The 23354-nt window shown below is 47.0% G+C and overlaps 1 protein-coding gene and 1 non-coding gene across 3 annotated transcripts in view; both read left to right on the top strand.

Moving 5' to 3' along the window:
- Positions 1-23354, top strand: part of DHX9 (DExH-box helicase 9) — a 132897-nt gene that overhangs the window by 10111 nt on the left and 99432 nt on the right. The gene's annotated exons all lie outside the window — the stretch shown is intronic.
- On the top strand, positions 18546-18660 carry LOC134959487 (U5 spliceosomal RNA). The gene has a single exon (XR_010187518.1). It is a non-coding gene; the product is annotated as a U5 spliceosomal RNA (small nuclear RNA).

The following is a 23354-nucleotide window of genomic DNA, read 5'->3' as shown; positions in this document are numbered from 1 at the left end:
TGGAACCAACCCAGAGGTTCATCCTTTCTGGGAATGATCCTGGATACGGAAGTGCAGAAAGTGTTTCATCCGCAGGAAAAGGCGTTGGTGATGCAAGCTATGGTCCGAGATGCCCTGAAGCCAGCCCGGGTGTCGGTTCATCAATGCATTCGCCTAATGGGAAAAATGGTGGCCTCTTACGAGGCTCTCCAGTACGGGAGGTTCCACGCTAGGACCTTCCAACTGGATCTCCTGGACAAGTGGTCAGGATCTCATCTCCACATGCACCAGAGAATTCGTCTGTCGCCAAAGGCAAGGATTTCACTCCTCTGGTGGCTCCAATTGCCTCACCTTCTGGAGGTCCACAGGTTCGGGATTCAGGACTGGGTCCTTCTAACCACGGATGTGAGCCTTCGGGGCTGGGAAGCAGTCACTCAAGGAGTTACCTTCCAAGGATGGTGGTCAAGCCTGGAAGCCGGCTTGCCCATCAACATCCTGGAACTAAGTGCCGTCTACAATGGTCTTCTTCAGGCGGTCCCTCTTCTAAGAATTCATGCCATTCAAGTACAGTCTGACAACGTAACGACAGTGGCTTACATAAACCGACAGGGCGGAACGAAGAGCAGAGCGGCAATGTCAGAGGTGACGAATACTCCTCTGGACAGAAAAGCACGCGTTGACGCTATCAGCCATCTTCATTCCGGGAGTAGACCACTGGGAGGCAGACTTCCTCAGCAGACACGATCTCCATCCAGGGGAGTGGGGTCTCCATCCAGAGGGGTTCACGGAAATAACACGTCTTTGGGGATTACCCCAAAAGACATGATGGCCTCTCGTCTCAACAAGAAGCTTCGGCGTTATTGTCCCAGGTCGAGGGACCCACAGGCAGTGGCAGTGGACGCCCTAGTGTCTCCGTGTGTGTTCCAGTTAGTGTACGTATTTCCACCACTCCCACTCATCCCAAGAATCCTTAAGCTCATAAGGAGAACAACGCTTCAAGCGATCCTCATTGCCCCATACTGGCCAAGAAGGGCTTGGTACGTGGACCTTCTAAACTTACTGCAAGAAGATCCGAGGCCTCTTCCTCTTCGGGAGGACCTGCTGTAACGGGCCATTCGCCTATCAAGACTTACCACGGCTACGTTCGACGGCATGGAAGTTGAGTTCCTGATTCTTGCTCGGAAGGGCATTCTGAAGGTCATTCCTACCCTGATACAGGCTAGGAAAGGAGTAACGTCTAAACATTACCATCGTATTTGGAAGAAATATGTCTCTTGGTGTGAATCCAAGAAGTTTCCTATGGTGAAGTTTCAACTCGGACGTGTTCTCTTCCTGCAAGCAGGTGTGGATATGGGCCTGAGGTTAGGATCTGTGAAGGTCCAGATTTCGGCCCGGTCCATTTTCTTTCAGAAACTATTGGCTGCCATCCCTGAGGTTCAGACTTTTTTTGAAGGGAGTTCTGCACATCCAACCTCCCTTTGTACCGCCTACGGCACCTTGGGACCTTAACGTGGTGTTGCAGTTCCTCCAGTCGGATTGGTTTGAGCCTCTATAGGAGGTTGAGGTCAAATTTCTTACATGGAAGGCGGTCACGTTGTTGGCCTTAGCTTCTGCTAGATGCGTGTCTGAGTTGGGGGCTTTATCGTGTAAAAGCCCTTACTTGATCTTCCACGAAGATGGAGCTGAGCTCCGGACACGCCAGCGGTTTCTTCCGAAGGTAGTGTCGGCATTCCATATCAACCAACCTATTGTGGTGTAAGTGGCTACTGACTCAATTACATCAAAGTCCTTGGATGTTGTAAGGGCTCTGAAGATGTATGTGAAGAGAACTTCTCGTCACAAAGTCAGACTCTCTATTTGTCCAATATGATCCCAAGAAAATTGGGTGTCCTGCTTCTAAACAGATTATTTCTCGCTGGATTAGGTTCACTATCCAGCACGCTTATTCTACGGCAGGACTGCCGTGTCCAAGATCTGTTAAGGCCCACTCTACTCGTAAGGTGGGGTCTTCCTGGGCGGCTGCCTGGGGTGTCTCGGCAGTTCAACTTCGGCGAGCTGCAACTTGGTCTTGGTCGAACATGTTTGCAAAGTTTTACAAGTTCGATACTTTGGCCTCTGATCTGAAGTTCAGTCAATCAGTTCTGCAGGAGCGTCCGCGCTCTCCCTCCCGTTATGGGAGCTTTGGTACATCCCCATGGTACTAATGTGGACCCCAGCATCCTCTAGGACATAAGAGAAAATAGGATTTTGGTACCTACTGGTAAATCCTTTTTCTCGTAGTCCGTAGTGGATGCTGGGCGCCCGCCCAGCGCTTCATTTTCCTGCAAATGTTGTTTGGTTGAGTACCACTTCATTTTAGTTGAGTACTGCATTGTTACTTGGTGAGTAATGTTTCAGCAGTTGCTGATTGTTCAAGCTACGTTGGCTTGGCGTGTCTTGTATGTGTGAGCTGGTATGAATCTCACCACTATCTGTATAATCCTTCTCTCGTAGATGTCCGTCTCCTCGGGCACAGTTTCTAGACTGAGTCTGGTAGGAGGGGCATATAGGGAGGAGCCAGCCCACACTCTTAAACTCCTAAAATGCCAATGGCTCCTGGTGGACCTGTCTGTAACCCATGGTACTAATGTGGACCCCAGCATCCTCTACGGACTACGAGAAAAGGATTTACCGGTAGGTAACCAAAATCCTATTTTCTGTAGCTGTTAATGAGCCTTGAAAACGCCCATAAGGGCAAACCTCTCAACCTCACAGAAATAATTTTCTGCATTATAATGCACATGTGAAGTCTTGTATCTAGCAATTCAGTTAAAGTAAAATTACTTCTCCAAAAATAATCTTACTAGTTTAAAATTACATTTAAAAAAATGACAATAGATATGTGCAGGTTTTGATTTTCTGAAAACTGATCTCGACCAGATCTTACAGATTCCAAGTGAATCTTAGCAGTTGCTCAGGGTTCCCCTCTAGACATGGGCTCCAGAACAATGCAAAACACCATCTTTCTGGTGTTTGATCTTGCGTGTTTTCGATTCGATTAAAGTCCTGCTCACTGTGATTCGGGTGGCATTCCGCACAGGTATGCTGTCCACTGAGGACACTGGACTGCCAGGGCAGCATTGTTGATCCTTTACTGGTGTACACAGCCCAGAGCTCCTCTTAAATAATACACAGCAGCATTAATGGGTCATACACACGGTGCGATATGAATTACCGATATGTACTATATAGTTCATAACTGTAGAAAACATAGTACATATTGCACCATGTGTATACAGCTTGTGATGCACGTTCCCACGGGGTGCAAGAAAAAATAGACTCTGCAGGCAGGTCAGTTTTAACTAGAAAGTGTACAATCTAGTTTCTAGTATAGTAAAAATTGTACATAGCCAAGGGAAATCACAAAGTCAGAATCGCACCGTGTACCCGGCTTATCCCTTTATTGGTGCACAGTCACACTGGAGCTGTAACTGCCTGCAGTACAGCCCTGAGCTCCTAATAGGGGCAGCGTTAGCCCTTCACTGTTGCTGTAACTTCCTGCAAAAAATTTTTTTGGGGGGTTTAAGCCAATGTGTGGTGTGTTTTATTTAATTTTTTTTTGCATTAATGTTTTATTGAAACAATAAATGTAATTATGTATTCGAAATGTTAATCAACCCAAGTTTCTCTAACGTCCTAAGTGGATGCTGGGGACTCCGTAAGGACCATGGGGAATAGTGGCTCCGCAGGAGACTGGGCACATCTAAAGAAAGCTTTAGGACTATCTGGTGTGCACTGGCTCCTCCCCCTATGACCCTCCTCCAAGCCCCAGTTAGATCTCTGTGCCCGAACGAGAAGGGTGCACACTAGGGGCTCTCCTGAGCTTCTTAGTGAAAGTTTTAGTTTAGGTTTTTTATTTTCAGTGAGACCTGCTGGCAACAGGCTCACTGCATCGAGGGACTAAGGGGAGAAGAAGCGAACTCACCTGCGTGCAGAGTGGATTGGGCTTCTTAGGCTACTGGACATTAGCTCCAGAGGGACGATCACAGGCCCAGCTTGGATGGGTCCCAGAGCCGCGCCGCCGGCCCCCTTACAGAGCCAGAAGGCAGAAGAGGTCCGGAAAATCGGCGGCAGAAGACGTCCTGTCTTCAACAAGGTAGCGCACAGCACTGCAGCTGTGCGCCATTGCTCTCAGCACACTTCACACTCCGGTCACTGAGGGTGCAGGGCGCTGGGGGGGGCGCCCTGAGACGCAATAATAAACACCTTGGATGGCAAAAAATGCATCACATATAGCTCCTGGGCTATATGGATGCATTTAACCCCTGCCAAAATACATAAAAAACCGGGAGATAGGCTCCGCCCCTTTATCGGCTGCCTTATCTCCTCAGCACACTGGCGCCATTTTCCCTCACAGCTCCGTTGGAGGGAAGCTCCCTGACTCTCCCCTGCAGTCACTACACTACAGAAAGGGTTAAAAAAGAGAGGGGGGCACAAATTAGGCGCAGTATTAACTATACAGCAGCTATAAGGGGAAAAACACTTATATAAGGTTATCCCTGTATATATATAGCGCTCTGGTGTGTGCTGGCAAACTCTCCCTCTGTCTCCCCAAAGGGCTAGTGGGGTCCTGTCCTCTATCAGAGCATTCCCTGTGTGTGTGCTGTATGTCGGTACTTTTGTGTCGACATGTATGAGGAGAAAAATGATGTGGAGACGGAGCAGATTGCCTGTAATAGTGATGTCACCCCCTAGGGGGTCGACACCTGAGTGGATGAACTGTTGGAAGAAATTACGTGACAGTGTCAGCTCTGTATAAAAGACAGTGGTTGACATGAGACAGCCGGCTACTCAGCTTGTGCCTGTCCAGACGTCTCATAGGCCGTCAGGGGCTCTAAAGCGCCCGTTACCTCAGATGGCAGATATAGACGCCGACACGGATACTGACTCCAGTGTCGACGGTGAAGAGACAAATGTGACTTCCAGTAGGGCCACACGTTACATGATTGAGGCAATGAAAAATGTTTTACACATTTCTGATAATACGAGTACCACCAAAAAGGGGTATTATGTTCGGTGAGGAAAAACTACCTGTAGTTTTCCTGAATCTGAGAAATTAAATGAGGTGTGTGATGATGCATGGGTTTCCCCCGATAACAACTGATAATTTCTAAAATGTTATTGGCATTATATCCTTTCCCGCCAGAGGTTAGGGTGCGTTGGGAAACACCCCCTAGGGTGGATAAAGCGCTCACACGCTTGTAAGGGCTCTATCCTCTCCTGAGATGGCCGCCCTTAAGGATCCTGCTGATAGAAAGCAGGAGGGTATCCTAAAATGTATTTACACACATACTGGTGTTATACTGCGACCAACAATCGCCTCAGCCTGGATGTGCAGTGCTGGGTTGGCGTGGTCGGATTCCCTGACTGAAAATATTGATACCCTAGATAGGGACAGTATATTATTGCCTATAGAGCATTTAAAAGATGCATTTCTATATATGCGTGATGCACAGCGGAATATTTGCCGACTGGCATCAAGTCTAAGTGCGTTGTCCATTTCTACCAGTAGAGGGTTATGGACACGTCAGTGGTCAGGTGATGCGTATTCCAAGCGGCATTTGGAAGTATTGCCTTATTAAGGGGAGGAGTTATTTGGGGTCGGTCTTTCAGACCTGGTGGCCACGGCAACAGCTGGGAAATCCACGTTTGTACCCCAGGTCGCCTCTCAACATGAGAAGACGCCGTATTATCAGGCGCAGTCTTTTCGTGGATAAGCGGCCAAAAGGTTCCTCATTTCTGCCCCGTGACAGAGGGAGAGGAAAAAGGCTGCAGAAATCAGCCAGTTCCCAGGAACAGAAACCCTCTCCCGCCTCTGCCAAGCCCTCAGTATACGCTGGGGCTTTACAAGCAGAATCAGGCACGGTGGGGGGCCCGTCTCAATGAATTTCAGCGCGCAGTGGGCTCACTCGCAAGTAGACCCCTGGATCCTTCAGGTGATATCTCAGGGGTACAAATTAGAATTCGAGACGTCTCCCCCTCGCCGTTTCCTAAAGTCGGCTTTACCGATGTCTCCTTCTGACAGGGAGACAGTTTTGGAAGCCATTCACAAGCTGTATTCCCAGCAGGTGATAATCAAGTTACCCCTCCTGCAACAGGGAACGGGTATTATTCCACACTGTTGTGGCACCGAAGCCGGACGGCTTGGTGAGACCGATTCTAAATCTAAAATCTTTGAACGCTTACATACAGAGGTTCAAATTCAAGATTGAGTCACTCAGAGCAGTGATTGCGAACCTGGAAGAAGGGGACTACATGATGTCTCGGGACATCAAGGATGCTTACCTTCATGTCAAAATTTACCCTTCTCACCAAGGGTACCTCAGGTTTATGGTACAGAACTGTCACTATCCGTTCAGACGCTGCCGTATGGATGGTCCACGGCACCCCGGGTCTTTACCAAGGTAATGGCCGAAATGATGATATTCCTTCAAAGGAAGGGAATTTTAGTTATCCCTTACTTGGACAATTCCCTGATAAGGGTAAGATCCAGGGAACAGTTGGAGGTCGGTGTAGCACTATCTCAGGTAGTGTTGCTGCAGCACGGTTGGATTCTCAATATTCCAAAATCGCAGCTGGTTCCGACGACTTGTCTTCTGTTCCTAGGGATGATCCTGGACACAGTCCAGAAAAAGGTGTTTCTCCCGGAGGAGAAAGCCAGGGAGTTATCCGAGCTAGTCAGGAACCTCCTAAAACCGAGCCAAGTCTCAGTGCATCAATGCACAAGGGTTCTGGGTAAAATGGTGGCTACCTACGAAGCAATCCCATTCGGCAGATTCCACGCAAGAACTTTCCAGTGGGACCTGCTGGACAAATGGTCCGGGTCGCATCTTCAGATGCATCAGCGGATAACCCTGTAACCAAGGACAAGGGTGTCCCTCCTGTAGTGGTTGCAGAGTGCTCATCTTCTAGAGGGCCGCAGATTCGGCATTCAGGACTGGGTCCTGGTAACCACGGATGCCAGCCTGCGAGGCTGGGGAGCAGTCACACAGGGAAGGAATATCCAGGACTTATGGTCAAGCCTGGAGACATCACTTCATAAATATCCTGAAGCTAAGGGACATTTACAATGCTCTAAGCTTAGCAAGACCTCTGCTTCAAGGTCAGCCGGTGTTGATCCAGTCGGACAACATCACGGCAGTCACCCACATAAACAGACAGGGTGGCACAAGAAGCAGGAGGGCAATGGCAGAAGCTGCAAGGATTCTTCGCTGGGCGGAAAATCATGTGATAGCACTGTCAGCAGTATTCATTCCGGGAGTGGACAACTGGGAAGCAGACTTCCTCAGCACGACCTCCACCCGGGAGAGTGGGGACTTCACCCAGAAGTCTTCCACATGATTATAAACCGTTGGGAAAACTCGACAGGTATTGCGCCAGGTCCAGGGACCCTCAGGCAATAGCTGTAGACGCTCTGGTAACACCGTGGGTGTACCAGTCAGGGTATGTGTTCCCTCCTCTGCCTCTCATACCCAAGGTACTGAGATTGATAACATGGAGAGGAGTAAGCACTATATTCGTGGCTCCGGATTGGCCAAGAAGGATTTGGTAACCGGAACTTCAAGAGATGCTCACGGAGGATCCGTGGCCTCTACCTCTAAGAAGGGACCTGCTCCAGCAAGGACCCTGTCTGTTCCAAGACTTACCGCGGCTGCGTTTGACGGCATGGCGGTTGAACGCCGGATCCTGAAGGGGAAAAAGCATTCCAGATGAAGTCATCCCTATCCTGATCAAAGCCAGGAAGGATGTAACCGCAAAAACATTATCACCGCAATTGGCGAAAATATGTTGCGTGGTGCGAGGCCAGTAAGGCCCGACGGTGGAAATTCAACTGGGTCGATTCCTACATTTCCTGCAAACAGGAGTGTCTATGGGCCTGAAATTGGGGTCCATTAAGGTTCAAATTTCGGCCCTGTCAATTTTCTTCCAAAAAGAACTAGCTTCAGTCCCTGAAGTTCAGACGTTTGTAAAAGGGGTACTGCATATACAGCCTCCTTTTGTGCCTCCAGTGGCACTTTGGGATCTCAATGTAGTTTTGGGTTCCAAAAGTCACATTGGTTTGAACCACTTAAATCTGTGGAGTTAAAATATCTCACATGGAAAGTGGTCATGCTGTTGGCCCTGGCCTGGGCCAGGCGCGTGTCAGAATTGGCGGCTTTATCCTGAAAAAGCCCTTATCTGATGTTCCATTCGGACAGGGCGGAATTGAGGACTCGTCCTCCGTTTCTCCCTAAGGTGGTTTCAGCGTTTCACCTGAACCAACCTATTTGTGGTGCCTGCGGCTACTAGGGTCTTGGAGGACTCCAAGTTGCTAGACGTTGTCAGGGCCCTGAAAATATATGTTTCCAGGAGGGCTGGAGTCAGGAAATCTGACTCGCTGTTTATCCTGTATGCACCCAACAAGCTGGGTGCTCCTGCTTCTATGCAGACTATTGCTCGTTGGATTTGTAGTACAATTCAGCTTGCACATTCTGTGGCAGGCCTGCCACAGCCAAAAATCTGTAAATGCCCACTCCACAAGGAAGGTGGGCTCATCTTGGGCGGCTGCCCGAGGGGTCTCGGCTTTACAACTTTGCCGAGCAGCTACTTGGTCAGGAGCAAAATACGTTTGTAAAATTCTACAAAATTGATATCCTGGCTGAGGAGGACCTGGAGTTCTCTCATTTGGTGCTGCAGAGTCATCCGCACTCTCCCTCCCGTTTGGGAGCTTTGGTATAATCCCCATGGTCCTTACGGAGTCCTCAGCATCCACTTAGGACGTTAGAGAAAATAAGAATTTACTTACCGATAATTCTATTTCTCGTAGTCCGTAGTGGATGCTGGGCGCCCATCCCAAGTGCGGATTGTCTGCAATACTTGTACATAGTTATTGTTACAAAAATCGGGTTATTATTGTTGTGAGCCATCTTTCAGAGGCTCCTCTGTTATCATGCTGTTAACTGGGTTCAGATCACAGGTTATACGGTGTGATTGGTGTGGCTGGTATGAGTCTTACCCGGGATTCAAAATCCTTCCTTATTGTGTACGCTCGTCCGGGCACAGTATCCTAACTGAGGCTTGGAGGAGGGTCATAGGGGGAGGAGCCAGTGCACACCAGATAGTCCTAAAGCTTTCTTTAGATGTGCCCAGTCTCCTGCGGAGCCGCTATTCCCCCATGGTCCTTACGGAGTCCCCAGCATCCACTACGGACTATGAGAAATAGAATTATCGGTAAGTAAATTCTTATTTTTCATGCTTTCTAACCTTAATAATGTTATTAGGCTTTGATTTATTTAACATCTTTTAATAAAATCAATTTCTCTAACGTCCTAAGTGGATGCTGGGGACTCCGTCAGGACCATGGGGAATAGCGGCTCCGCAGGAGACAGGGCACAAAAATAAAGCTTTAGGATTAGGTGGTGTGTACTGGCTCCTCCCCCTATGACCCTCCTCCAAGCCTCAGTTAGGTTTTTGTGCCCGTCCGAGCAGGGTGCAATCTAGGTGGCTCTCTTAAAGAGCTGCTTAGAAAAAGTTTTTTAGGTTTTTTATTTTCAGTGAGTCCTGCTGGCAACAGGCTCACTGCATTGAGGGACTTAGGGGAGAGAATTTCAACTCACCTGCGTGCAGGATGGATTGGATTCTTAGGCTACTGGACACCATTAGCTCCAGAGGGAGTCGGAACACAGGTCTCACCCTGGGGTTCGTCCCGGAGCCGCGCCGCCGACCCCCCTTACAGATGCTGAAGATTGAAGGTCCGGAAACAGGCGGCAGAAGGCTCTTCAGTCTTCATGAAGGTAGCGCACAGCACTGCAGCTGTGCGCCATTGTTGTCACACACTTTACACCAAGCGGTCACGGAGGGTGCAGGGCGCTGCTGGGGGCGCCCTGGGCAGCAATATTTTAATACCTTAAGGCAAAAGAATACATCACATATAGCCATTAAGGCTATATGTATGTATTTAACCCATGCCAGTTATCTAAATCTACGGGAGGAAAGCCCGCCGAAATAGGGGGCGGGGCTTATTCTCCTCAGCACACAGCGCCATTTTCCTGCTCAGCTCCGCTGTGAGGAAGGCTCCCAGGACTCTCCCCTGCACTGCACTACAGAAACAGGGTAAAACAGAGAGGGGGGGCATTTTTTGGCGATATATTGGATATATTTAAGCTGCTATAAGGAACAACACTTATATAAGGTTGTTCCCATATATATTATAGCGCTTGGGTGTGTGCTGGCAAACTCTCCCTCTGTCTACCCAAAGGGCTAGTGGGGTCCTGTCTTCGATAAGAGCATTCCCTGTGTGTCTGCTGTGTGTCGGTACGTGTGTGTCGACATGTATGAGGACGATGTTGGCGTGGAGGCAGAGCAATTGCCGATAATGGTGATGTCACCCCCCAGGGAGTCGACACCGGAATGGATGGCTTTGTTTATGGAATTACGTGATAATGTCAGCACATTACAGAAATCAGTTGACGACATGAGACGGCCGGCAAACCAGTTAGTACCTGCCCAGGCGTCTCCGACACCGTCAGGGGCTGTAAAGCGCCCTTTACCTCAGTCGGTCGACACAGACCCAGACACTGAATCTAGTGTCGACGGTGATGAAACAAACGTATTTTCAAGTAGGGCCACACGTTATATGATCACGGCAATGAAGGAGGCTTTGCATATCTCTGATGCTGCAAGTACCACAAAAAGGGGTATTATGTGGGGGGTGAAAAAACTACCTGTAGTTTTTCCTGAATCAGAGGAATTAAATGATGTATGTGATGAAGCGTGGGTTAACCCAGATAGAAAAATGCTAATTTCAAAAAAGTTATTAGCATTATACCCTTTCCCGCCAGAGGTTAGGGCGCGCTGGGAAACACCCCCTAGGGTGGATAAGGCGCTCACACGCTTATCAAAACAAGTGGCGTTACAGTCTCCTGATACGGCCGCCCTCAAGGATCCAGCGGATAGGAGACTGGAAACTACCCTAAAAAGTATATACACACATACTGGTGTTATACTGCGACCGGCCATCGCCTCAGCCTGGATGTGCAGTGCTGGGGTCGTCTGGTTGGATTCCCTGACTGAAAATATTGATACCCTGGATAGGGACAGTATTTTATTGACTATAGAGCAATTAAAGGATGCTTTCCTTTATATGCGAGATGCGCAGAGAGATATTTGCACTCTGGCATCGAGAGTAAATGCGATGTCCATATCTGCCAGAAGGAGTTTATGGACGCGACAGTGGTCAGGTGATGCGGATTCCAAACGACATATGGAAGTATTGCCGTATAAAGGGGAGGAATTATTTGGCGTCGGTCTATCGGATCTGGTGGCCACGGCAACTGCCGGAAAATCCATTTTTTTACCTCAGACCCCCTCCCAACAGAAAAAGACACCGTCTTTTCAGCCGCAGTCCTTTCGTTCCTATAAGAACAAGCGGACAAAAGGACAGTCATATCTGCCTCGGGGCAGAGGAAGGGGTAAGAGAGGGCAGCAAGCAGCCCCTGCCCAGGAACAGAAGCCCTCCCAGGGTTCTGCAAAGCCCTCAGCATGACGCTGGGGCCTTACAAGCGGACTCAGGAACGGTGGGGGGTCGACTCAAGAATTTCAGCGCACAGTGGGCTTGCTCACAGGTGGACCCCTGGATTCTGCAGGTAGTATCTCAGGGTTACAGGTTGGAATTCGAGAAGTCTCCCCCTCGCCGGTTCCTAAAGTCTGCTTTGCCAACGTCTCCCTCAGACAGGGCGACGGTATTGGAAGCCATTCACAAGCTGTTTGCTCAGCAGGTGATAGTCAAGGTACCCCTCCTACAACAGGGAAAGGGGTATTACTCCACGCTATTTGTGGTACCGAAGCCGGACGGCTCGGTAAGACCTATTCTAAATCTGAAATCTTTGAACCTGTACATACAAAAATTCAAGTTCAAGATGGAGTCACTCAGAGCAGTGATAGCGAATCTGGAAGAAGGGGACTTTATGGTGTCCCTGGACATAAAGGATGCTTACCTGCATCTCCCAATTTGCCCTTCACATCAAGGGTACCTCAGGTTCGTGGTGCAAAACTGTCATTTTCAGTTTCAGACGCTGCCGTTTGGATTGTCCACGGCACCTCGGGTCTTTACCAAGGTAATGGCCGAAATGATGATTCTTCTGCGAAGAAGAGGCGTATTAATTATCCCTTGGACGATCTCCTGATAAGGGCAAGGTCCAGAGAACAGCTGGAGGACGGAGTAGCACTAACCCAAGTAGTGCTGCAACAACACGGGTGGATTCTGAATTTTCCAAAATCTCAGTTGACCCCGACAACACGTCTGCTGTTCCTGGGAATGATTCTGGACACGGTTCAGAAAAAGGTGTTTCTTCCGGAGGAGAAAGCCAGGGAGTTATCCGAACTTGTCAGGAACCTCCTAAAACCAGGGAAAGTGTCTGTGCATCAATGCACAAGAGTCCTGGGAAAGATGGTGGCTTCTTACGAAGCGATTCCATTCGGCAGATTCCACGCACGAACTTTTCAGTGGGATCTGCTGGACAAATGGTCCGGATCGCATCTGCAGATGCATCAGCGGATAACCTTATCGCCACGGACAAGGGTGTCTCTTCTGTGGTGGTTGCAGAGTGCTCATCTGTTAGAGGGCCGCAGATTCGGCATACAGGACTGGGTCCTGGTGACCACGGATGCCAGTCTAAGAGGCTGGGGAGCGGTCACACAAGGAAGAAACTTCCAGGGAGTATGGTCAAGCCTGGAGATGTCTCTTCACATAAATATACTGGAGCTAAGAGCGATTTACAATGCTCTAAGTCTGGCAAAACCCCTGCTTCAGGGTCAGCCGGTGTTGATCCAGTCGGACAACATCACAGCAGTCGCCCACGTAAACAGACAGGGCGGCACAAGAAGCAGGACAGCAATGGCAGAAGCTGCAAGGATTCTTCGCTGGGCGGAAGATCATGTGATAGCACTGTCAGCAGTATTCATTCCGGGAGTGGACAACTGGGAAGCAGACTTCCTCAGCAGACACGATCTACACCCGGGAGAGTGGGGACTTCATCCAGAAGTCTTCCACATGATTGTGAACCGTTGGGAAAAACCAATGGTGGATATGATGGCGTCCCGCCTCAACAAAAAACTGGACAGGTATTGCGCCAGGTCAAGAGACCCTCAGGCAATAGCTGTGGACGCTCTGGTAACACCGTGGGTGTTCCAGTCAGTGTATGTGTTCCCTCCTCTGCCTCTCATACCAAAAGTACTGAGAATTATACGGCAAAAGGGAGTAAGAACGATACTAGTGGCTCCGGATTGGCCAAGAAGAACTTGGTACCCGGAACTTCAAGAGATGCTCACGGAGGATCCGTGGCCTCTACCTCTAAGACGGGACCTGCTTCAGCAGGGACCGTGTCTATTCCAAGACTTACCGCGGCTGCGTTTGACGGCATGGCGGTTGAACGCCGAATTCTAAGGGAAAAAGGCATTCCGGAAGAGGTCATTCCTACACTGGTAAAAGCCAGGAAGGAGGTGACTGCACAACATTATCACCGCATTTGGAGAAAATATGTTGCGTGGTGTGAGGCCAGAAAGGCCCCCACGGAGGAATTTCAACTGGGTCGATTCCTACATTTCCTGCAAACAGGATTGTCTATGGGCCTCAAATTGGGGTCCATTAAGGTTCAAATTTCGGCCCTGTCGATTTTCTTCCAGAAAGAATTGGCTTCAGTTCCTGAAGTCCAGACTTTTGTAAAAGGAGTACTACATATACAGCCCCCGGTTGTGCCCCCAGTGGCACCGTGGGATCTTAATGTAGTCTTGGATTTTCTCAAATCCCATTGGTTTGAGCCGCTCAAATCGGTGGAGCTGAAGTATCTTACATGGAAAGTAACCATGCTACTGGCCCTGGCTTCAGCCAGGAGAGTATCAGAATTGGCGGCTTTATCATATAAGAGCCCATATCTGATTTTCCATACGGACAGGGCAGAACTGCGTACGCGTCCTCATTTTCTGCCTAAGGTGGTGTCAGCGTTTCACCTGAACCAGCCTATTGTGGTGCCTGCGGCTACTAACGAGTTGGAGGATTCCAAGTTGTTGGACGTGGTCCGGGCATTGAAAATATATATTTCAAGAACGGCGGGAGTCAGAAAGTCTGACTCACTGCTTATATTGTATGCACCCAACAAGATGGGTGCTCCTGCTTCTAAGCAGACGATTGCTCGTTGGATTTGTAGCACAATTCAACTTGCACATTCTGTGGCAGGCTTGCCACAACCTAAATCTGTCAAGGCCCATTACACAAGGAAAGTGGGCTCATCCTGGGCGGCTGCCCGGGGAGTCTCGGCATTACAACTCTGCCGAGCTGCTACTTGGTCAGGGGCAAACACGTTTGCAAAATTCTACAAATTTGATACCCTGGCTGAGGAGGACCTTGAGTTCTCTCATTCGGTGCTGCAGAGTCATCCGCACTCTCCCGCCCGTTTGGGAGCTTTGGTATAATCCCCATGGTCCTGACGGAGTCCCCAGCATCCACTTAGGACGTTAGAGAAAATAAGAATTTACTTACCGATAATTCTATTTCTCATAGTCCGTAGTGGATGCTGGGCGCCCATCCCAAGTGCGGATTGTCTGCAATACTTGTACATAGTTATTGTTACAAAAAAATCGGGTTATTTGTTGTGAGCGGTCTGTTCAGAGGCTCCTACGTTTGTCATACTGTTAACTGGGTTCAGATCACAAGTTATACGGTGTGATTGGTGTGGCTGGTATGAGTCTTACCCGGGATTCAATATCCTTCCTTATTGTGTACGCTCGTCCGGGCACAGTATCCTAACTGAGGCTTGGAGGAGGGTCATAGGGGGAGGAGCCAGTACACACCACCTAATCCTAAAGCTTTATTTTTGTGCCCTGTCTCCTGCGGAGCCGCTATTCCCCATGGTCCTGACGGAGTCCCCAGCATCCACTACGGACTACGAGAAATAGAATTATCGGTAAGTAAATTCTTATTTTTTACATTTTTTTTTTTTTTTTTTTTATTGCTAATGCATTTGAATATATGTAGATAGACTAAACAGTATTACATACAAAGTATACTTATATTAAATTGAAAATAAGAACAAGTTAATGTTAAGCATTAGTCCTATTAGTTACTATAATTTAATCTGAATAGTTATACAAAATTGAAAATGCAAAAGTTATGTTCAGAGACACACACACACACACACACACACACACACACACACACACACACACAGTTCAGGGCAGTGCTACTGTTTGCAATAACGCTCAGTAGGTTCTGTGCCACAGCGTTAATAGTAGTGCTGTGAGTAGATATGAATCACGATCAGTTGATAGAAGAGCAGGAGCCGCAACCAAATACCAGTGCTGTGGCTGCTGCCAGTCATGATTATACTAGTATTTAAATATCTACTAAAGTCTGTGCTCAAGGGCATCGAAAGTTTAAGAAAGGGCACCTGAAAGCAAAACAATATTTCATAATGTTAAAAAAAAAAAAAAAAAAAAAAAAACAACCCATCTAATACTGGGAAAGTTTACTGCTGAAAAACATAAACTTGCCAACACGCATACACCACACGCAGTGGTAAGGTAAGACTCAGGACTTGGCCTTTATTTGCAATTCGTTCTAGAACGGTGTCAGTCAGGCATCTTCCTCAGCCTCACTTGGTGATGCTACACCTTGTGAGGGATGTATGTGTAGCGAATGTTGTTAATGAGGATGTTTGTGTAAGTCAGGCAGAAGTTCTTGCCCATGACATAAAACATAAAGGACATTGCCATGCTTGGGCATAACACAACAAAATCCACCTCTTGTGGGATTATTTTTTCTCAAATCCTGAAAACAGTTTTCTTTTTCATCCACTAGGGGTCACTAGCGAGCAGCTCCCGCCACTACCGCTGGAACGCTCGCCGCTCCCCGTCTCGCCAGTCCGTCCTCCTCCCTACCCTGGTACTCTGCTGGGGTGTGCGGCCGAGCTAACTGGGGACAGCTGCTGCCGCGGCCCGCTGTGGCAGACGCTCACCAATCTCCGATGTGCAGTCGGTAAGACTTGCACTCCCCGTCTCCCGTCTGCTGAACGGGGGGGGGGGGGAGCAGTGTGGGGGAAATCGGCAGCCATAATAAAGGCTGCACCTGTAAATGATTCTCTTCTGCAGGAGAGAGAAGGGGGGAGGAAGCCGCAGGGAGGCCCCAATAACTAAGCTGCGTTTAGGCAGCAAAATCATCAGCTGTGGCCAATATCAGAGTCTCTGTTACATATACAATATAACTGTTGTGTGTGTATGTATGTATATATATATATATATATATATATATATATATAATATATATAAATATGTTTTAAGCCTGTGGCCAATATCAGAGTCTCTGTTACATATACAATATAACTGTTGTGTGTGTGTGTGTGTGTGTGTATGTATATGTGTGTGTGTGTATATATATGTATATATATATATATATATATATATATATATATATATATCTATATATATCTATCTCTCAATATAAACACATAGATATATATTAATACATACACATGTATATACACAGACCCTGTATACTATCAGTGTGTAAACACACAACCACATATACACACAGATATATATATATATGTATGTATGTATGTATGTGGAACTTGGTGTATCAGCAGTCTTGCATTAAGCAAGCACATGGCCGGACACCATTTTAACATTACTTCCTGGTTCTTCCCAGGAAGTTGCTGCCCTACAACACTCGGCCTCTAGAGGAGCCGGGGTGTTATTAGGAATTTTATTTTTCTTGGTTGTACAGCACAACACGTGTGCTGTGATGTAGATTTATACACACTTTATTTACGTGGTACTAAGTCTCGGTACTGGTCTATCCTTCTGTACTTGTTTGTCCGTGTACATAAGGAGTAAGGCTAAGACATAGCAGCTTCGCTGCAGAGTCCGTCGGACAAATAAGACTGCACATATGCACTATTGCCGTTCCTCGGTGGGGAAGGCTGGCGTATATACTGATGGTTTTCTCATTTGACAGTTTCAGAGATACCCATCGCAGTGTGTCCTACAGTGTACAGCAGTAGGGCAGTTGTTTAACCTGGTTTGGGCCCGGTTCGGCTTAACAGGGCAGTGGTTGCATGGCAAAACAGTTCACGTTTGCCCTACAAGAAGCACACCTTACGCTTCTCGCAGCTCACATTTGTGAATCTGCTCAATATCTAGGTACAGTTTCTGTGGAACGGTGTCCGTTTTTAAACGAGAATAGAAACATTACCTTACGCTGCCCACATGTTTCGTCCTGTCTTGGACAAATTCCTAAATAAATAGATTCAGAATATAGTATTTACATCTCGGTCCTTTCGGGCCCGTGCTACAAAAACAGCCACAGACGGGTCAGGTGGTAGTGAACGTGGTTTTCGATAACCTCTAATTGTCTGATTGTCGTCAATATACGGTTAAAGTGCTGCCACCTACCTCTCATTGTCTGATTGTTGTCAATATACGGTTAAAGTGCTGCCACCTACCTCCAGGCACCGTTAACCAGGGTTTCAGTGGCGTTTACAGCTAAGCCACTGAAAAGCCATGGCTAGAATGAGTTTCCAGGCCATCGCCGATAGTCAGTTGTGGGCATCCACAGTTGGGGGATCCGCAAATTTTGGGTTGCAGTTTATCAAACAAAGGTTGATTGTTTCCACTATGGCAATTTGCAAGACATGTCTGCCTGGGTCAGAAGATAAAATCGCGGTTCTGCACACCGCCATACAAGCTCTAGTAGATTGAGCACTTTGACTGCAGTCAACAACAGAGTCACGGTCATTATTCCAGTTTGGGGTTGTTCCAAAGCTGGCTAAATCTGTCCGTCCGATACTGACCCTTCAGATCAATCAGGGACATTCATGAATACCTGCAGTTGGTGACTACAGGTTGAAAATCAGTTATTCTGGATTTCAACGAGAATGGGTACTTAGACGCATCAGGCCTACTTAAGTTGGCAGTAAAAACCATTCTCGCTTTCAAGCGCTACCGTTTTGGCTTCGTATGGCGCCTAGGGTTGTCACAAGTAATGGCTATCGTAATAGCTCATCCCTGGAAGTGATAACAGTTTAGTGTTTTGCAGATCTGCTCATTGAAGCTCCGTCTCAAAACTTCGCCATGCAACGGCCCTTACTAACGTACAAGGGTGTCGTTCAGCACGGTTAGATTGTTAACCTAGAGATATCAAGCCTCATTCCGTAATAACGGACTCATGCATAGGGATAATTCCGTGATTGCACGGATTTACCTGCCTGAACATACCTCACAAACTGTTCGTCATCACGTACAGTTCGTACGCAAGCCACGGACAGTCTTGATCCGTTTGGCCTTTTGCCTATTGGGAAGGAGAGTGACGTCTTTCGACGCACTCTACTTCGCAAGGAGTCACTCAGGTCATTTTCACCTGGAAGTTCTTGCACGCTACTACAAAATAGTACGGTTGTCTCTAAGGGCCAGAGTTTTACTACTCTAGTGGCTCCAAGTACATAATTTTACCGCAGGGACAATGTTCGGCGTCTAGAATTGGATAATTCTAAATATGAATACTCTGGTTTCTATTCAGATCGAATAAATCTTTCGCCTTTTACTAAAGATTTCCGTGGAGAAGAACAACCATGAGTTTCATGTAATTTTTTGATGCCCGGCTGCTGCTGGGCTTAAACGCGAGTCTCAGAGGTTGGGGACTTGGGGTCCCAAATGATTAACTTCACAAATCACGGAGATTTCGGTCAAACGCGCTGCGGCAAGCGGGCCACATGCTCCGTTCTCAGACTGTCCAAGTGCGGTCAGACAACACAACGGCGATCGCATACATTACCGATCAAGACGGAATCGAAGTCGCATGACCATGCGCCAAGTTGCTCCATGTTCATTCTGGGAGTGAACAGCTGGAAGGCAGCATATTCCAGGACACTGAGCATTGAATTCTTACGTGTTCCAGATGTTGGTCCAGCGGTGGAGTTACCTACAGGGGTATCTATTGGCATCTCGCAAAAACAAATTAAAAAAAAAAACATCCAAGTATGTGTCCAGTACAAGGGCTCCGAAGGCAGCAGCTGTAGATGCTCTGATGCTCTCACGATCGCGTGGCTGTACAGCATTGTGAATCTGTTACAACGGTTACGCTGCTTCCTCGGGTACTAAAATGGATCATACAAGACTCCATGACAGTCATACTAGTGGCGCCACATTGGCCTCGGAGGCCATGATTCTTGGATCTCCGCGAACTACTCGCAGCCGATCCTTCACCGCTTTCGCCACGTCCGGACCTATCCCACTAGGGTCTGTTCTTTAACCCCGTTTTAGCGCGGCAGCGTTTCACGGGGTGGCTGTTCAAAGCGCTCTCAAGAACGGAGGGCATTCCAGAATCTGGTATACAAACCATGTTAGGGGCTGGGAAGCCAGTACGGCAGCTCATTATCACAAGGTTTAGCGTGCCTCTATAGGTTGGTGTGACGCTCAGAAGTTTCCAACATCATTTTCAAGTTATCCTGTCTTTTAAAAATTTTTACAAATGGGTTTGGTGAAGGATTATATTCTACACTCAAGGTGCAGGTCTCTGCATGTCAATTTACCTGCAAAGGTGTTTGGCTCCTTTGCCGATTGTACACACTTTCCTGCACGGTGTCCTCACACGACCTCCATTTATACCACCTACAGCGCCATGGGACGTGATCTGGTTTTACCACCTACAGCGCCAGGGGACGTGATCTGGTTTTAGGTTTTTTATTTACAGTCTTCATTTGTTGATTTCTTACAACAAGTGGATGTTACGTTTAGCAATTGGTGAACACTTTTCTCTTAGCCTTAGCCTCTCAGCAAGGTGTGTTTTTAACATAGGGTGGCTTGCATGTCAAGGCCCCAAATCTGGTGTTTTATGGTCATAGGGCGGAACTTCGCACAAATTCCGTGTTCCAGTCAAAGATCGTATAATGTCACGCATCAACTAATTAATGTAGTTCCTCGGTTATCAATATGTTCGAGAACTTAAGTTACTTTGAATGTGGTACGCGCACTACGCGTTTATGTAACACAAACAATTGTACGTAGAACAGACACATTGTTCTCTGTAATGTAGTAAAGATGGCTTTACAAGCTTCCAAGCAGTCCTTATGTCATACGTCAGGCTTAGCTTCATAATAGGCTACAACGCCTACATCAAGGTCAGACTATTCCAAACGTTCTAGTGAACGTCTTAAGCGGCCTTCAACCGCCTACATCAGTGTCAGACCATTCCATATGTTCTTTGGGAACGTTAGGAGCAGCAGGTAGTGGAGTTTCTACGAAACAGCGTAGACAAGCTGCTACATGGTCATCAGTGCATGACCATCAGTGCGCATGTTGGTGCGCTTTTACAGGTTGGCTACGTTTGCGGCATCAGCATTTAGCTTTGGCCGTCTAGTATTACAGGTGCCAAACTGCTCTCCCGCCCAAGGGGGTAACTTTGGTACGTCCCAAGAGTACTCCAGTGACCCCTAGTGGATGAAAAAGAAAATAGGATTTTGGTACTTACCAGGTAAATCCTTTTCTTTGAATCCATAGGGGGCACTGGACGCCCACCCAGAGCAGTTTACCTGTCTTGTGGTAAGGTCTGTGGATCTTATGGTAACACTTTATCACCAATGCATTCGATGTTATGGTATCAACTGATTGTTATCAGTTCCGTTATGTGTCAACTTTAGGGTTGACCATTATATTATAATGTTATAGGTTCATATAATGTTATATGTAATTCTCTATGGTTCATCCTCTCTATCACTCCTGTTCGGCCCAGTAAAAATACTGAAGGGCTCTATGGGATTATGGAGGGGATGGCCAGTTACTAATTTAAATATTTAAATATGTGCCATTTCCGCTACGCCCAGTCCATAACCCAAGAGTACTCCAGTGCCCCCTATGGATTCAAAGAAAAGGATTTACCTGGTAAGTACCAAAATCCTATTTTCAAGCCATCTATAGCGTTTGTAAAACCAAAGTAGGTTGAGGTGGGGACGTAAACCATCTAGGAATCTCCTCCTTGTGTCATTTGCAGTGAGTTCATGCAAAGTGGTGTGTTTTTTTTAGTTTTTTTTTTAATCAAAATCTGAAAAATCTGCTACAGTAATACACAGCATTAGCTAGCTCCCAACACGTGCAATCTCTACCACCAACACCTTCATCAAACTCCTCATTAATGATCAGAGGTAGTCCTCTTGTATCCAATTTGCTAAGGCTAACTGGCTCTTCCTCGATCCAGGATTCCTCCGAAGTATCCTTGACCGCTAGGCATGCTGCTAGGGGTGAACCACTACGGGACCAAGGAGACGACTAGTAGTTTCAAACAATAATTGACTGAAACAATCCTTTGCAAGAAGGAGCAAGTATGAAAGCTACCATCCAGTTGCACAGTGTATCGCTGAAGCATTAATGGCTATGCAAGTATTAAATCTGTGTCCAATATCTGCCATTAAAGCATCTGGTTTTAGACAGTTAATTATGGTCCTGTGCCACCTCTACCAAATTCTATCTCTTCCATTTTACCAGATAAGCAATTCCTCGCCTGTACCAGGAATATAAAAAAAAAAAAAAGCAAAACACTGGGTGGGTATACCGCCTTCAACAGCAGTATGTAACGCAAAACGCTAGCTCATTCATGGGCAGGCTACTCTCACTGTATTCACAATGGACTCTATTTAAATTCAGCGCAAATTTTATAGCGCTGGGAAGGAGATCCCGGAACTATTCAATTGAGCGTGATTATTATGCCCGACTAGAGGATTTCTTCTCGCACCCCTCCTGAGGTGCAAGCAGAAATCTGACAAAACTGCTGGCTTGATGCTGTTGTTTTGCCCTTGGTGTGGCAGAAACCGCTTCACAGCTGCGCATGCCCTCTTAGTAAGGGGTGTTACCTCTTGACATGCCCCCCCCTTTTTTATTTTTTTTTATTTCCCAATTGCAGCATGACCAGCCTAGCAGAAACACAAGGTCACACAAGGAAGACGCTCATTAATTTAGGGCAAGGCTTGACACATTTTTCTAAAATCTAGTAGCCAGGATGAGTGTATGAGTAGGGGCAGCAGTCTTTTTAGACTGTACCTTCAGAGTTTGCCAGCCAGTCTGTGAAGCCCATATCTCTGAAGTGCTAATGTATATAAATAAATACAGCAGTAGCCAAACCTCAGTAGTCCTTACACCACAATTAAAACCATACACACACACACACACACACACACACACACACACACACACACACACACACACACACAATAATGTATATAGCTCCTTTTAGTCCTATGGGGCCAGGTTCCAGCACTTCCTGACATGATGTAGGTAACACGGGTTGAGAGGGCAGTGGAGGTGGTTCAGAGGGAAGTGAAGCTAAGGCAGGAAAAATGCACACAGCTGCTGCATGCAAAGCAGCAGGAAATCCCTCACCTGACAATGGAGGTCAGCGCTGGAACTCCTGCAGCTCCATGGCGTCTAAGATAGTGGTCGCTGGCAGCTCTTCCAGAGGCACCAGGTATGGACCAGACAGCAGCTGTAGTGTCTAGGAAACGGCTGGCTGGTCCACGCAAGTCAAGTCAGGGGTAGTAGTCTGCTGCAGACAGACTTCGGCAGTAGAGTAGAGACTGACAGGAAGAGCTCGAAACAAGTTAAGGAATCTGTGATGAATATTCCTTTTAGAGATTCTACCCATCGAGGAGAACAACCGTTTCTCCCATCTGTGGAGGTCGGACTTGACAGTACTGATGAGGGGAGTATAGTTAGCTTGGTAGAGGAAGGCTAGGGTTTTATTGATGAATATGCCTAAATATAAAATTTTATCGTAATGCCACGAGATTGAACTTAGCTGTAAGGAGTTGCATAAGGTGCAAGTCCTTTTTAATATACCACTTTTATTTTCTGCCACTACTGTGTTTCATAGATGTGCTATATTCTTTTAAACTGTTTTTGTGTCGCTTAATAGCCAGCCAGCTCACTGCAGTCTTTGGCCAATATTGATGAAAGCGGCACTGTGAGTTGGTCAAAATTGACTCTAAATAAGTGTTATTGAGGTTAATACTGTAGTAACAAAAACATGGCCAAAGTACATGATTTTAGGATTTCAAAAATAAAAAAATTCAGAACCAAAACATTTAATGGTGGTTTTACAAGACCAGAACCAAAACATGAATATTAATCCAGATCCAAAACTTAAACAGGGGTGGGGGGTGGGAGGGAGGAGAGAGGGTCAATGCACATTTTTAGTTTAAAATGCTTAAGTAGGAAACAAAATATATATAGATATAGATATAGATATATAGATATATAGATATATATATATATATATATATATATATATATATATATATATATAGATATATAGATATATA

This window comes from Pseudophryne corroboree, chromosome 9, assembly GCF_028390025.1.
Source record: "Pseudophryne corroboree isolate aPseCor3 chromosome 9, aPseCor3.hap2, whole genome shotgun sequence".
In the NCBI taxonomy this organism is placed as follows: domain Eukaryota; kingdom Metazoa; phylum Chordata; class Amphibia; order Anura; family Myobatrachidae; genus Pseudophryne; species Pseudophryne corroboree.
Note: the sequence above shows the minus strand (reverse complement) of the source record. Positions and strands in the feature narration are given on the sequence as shown.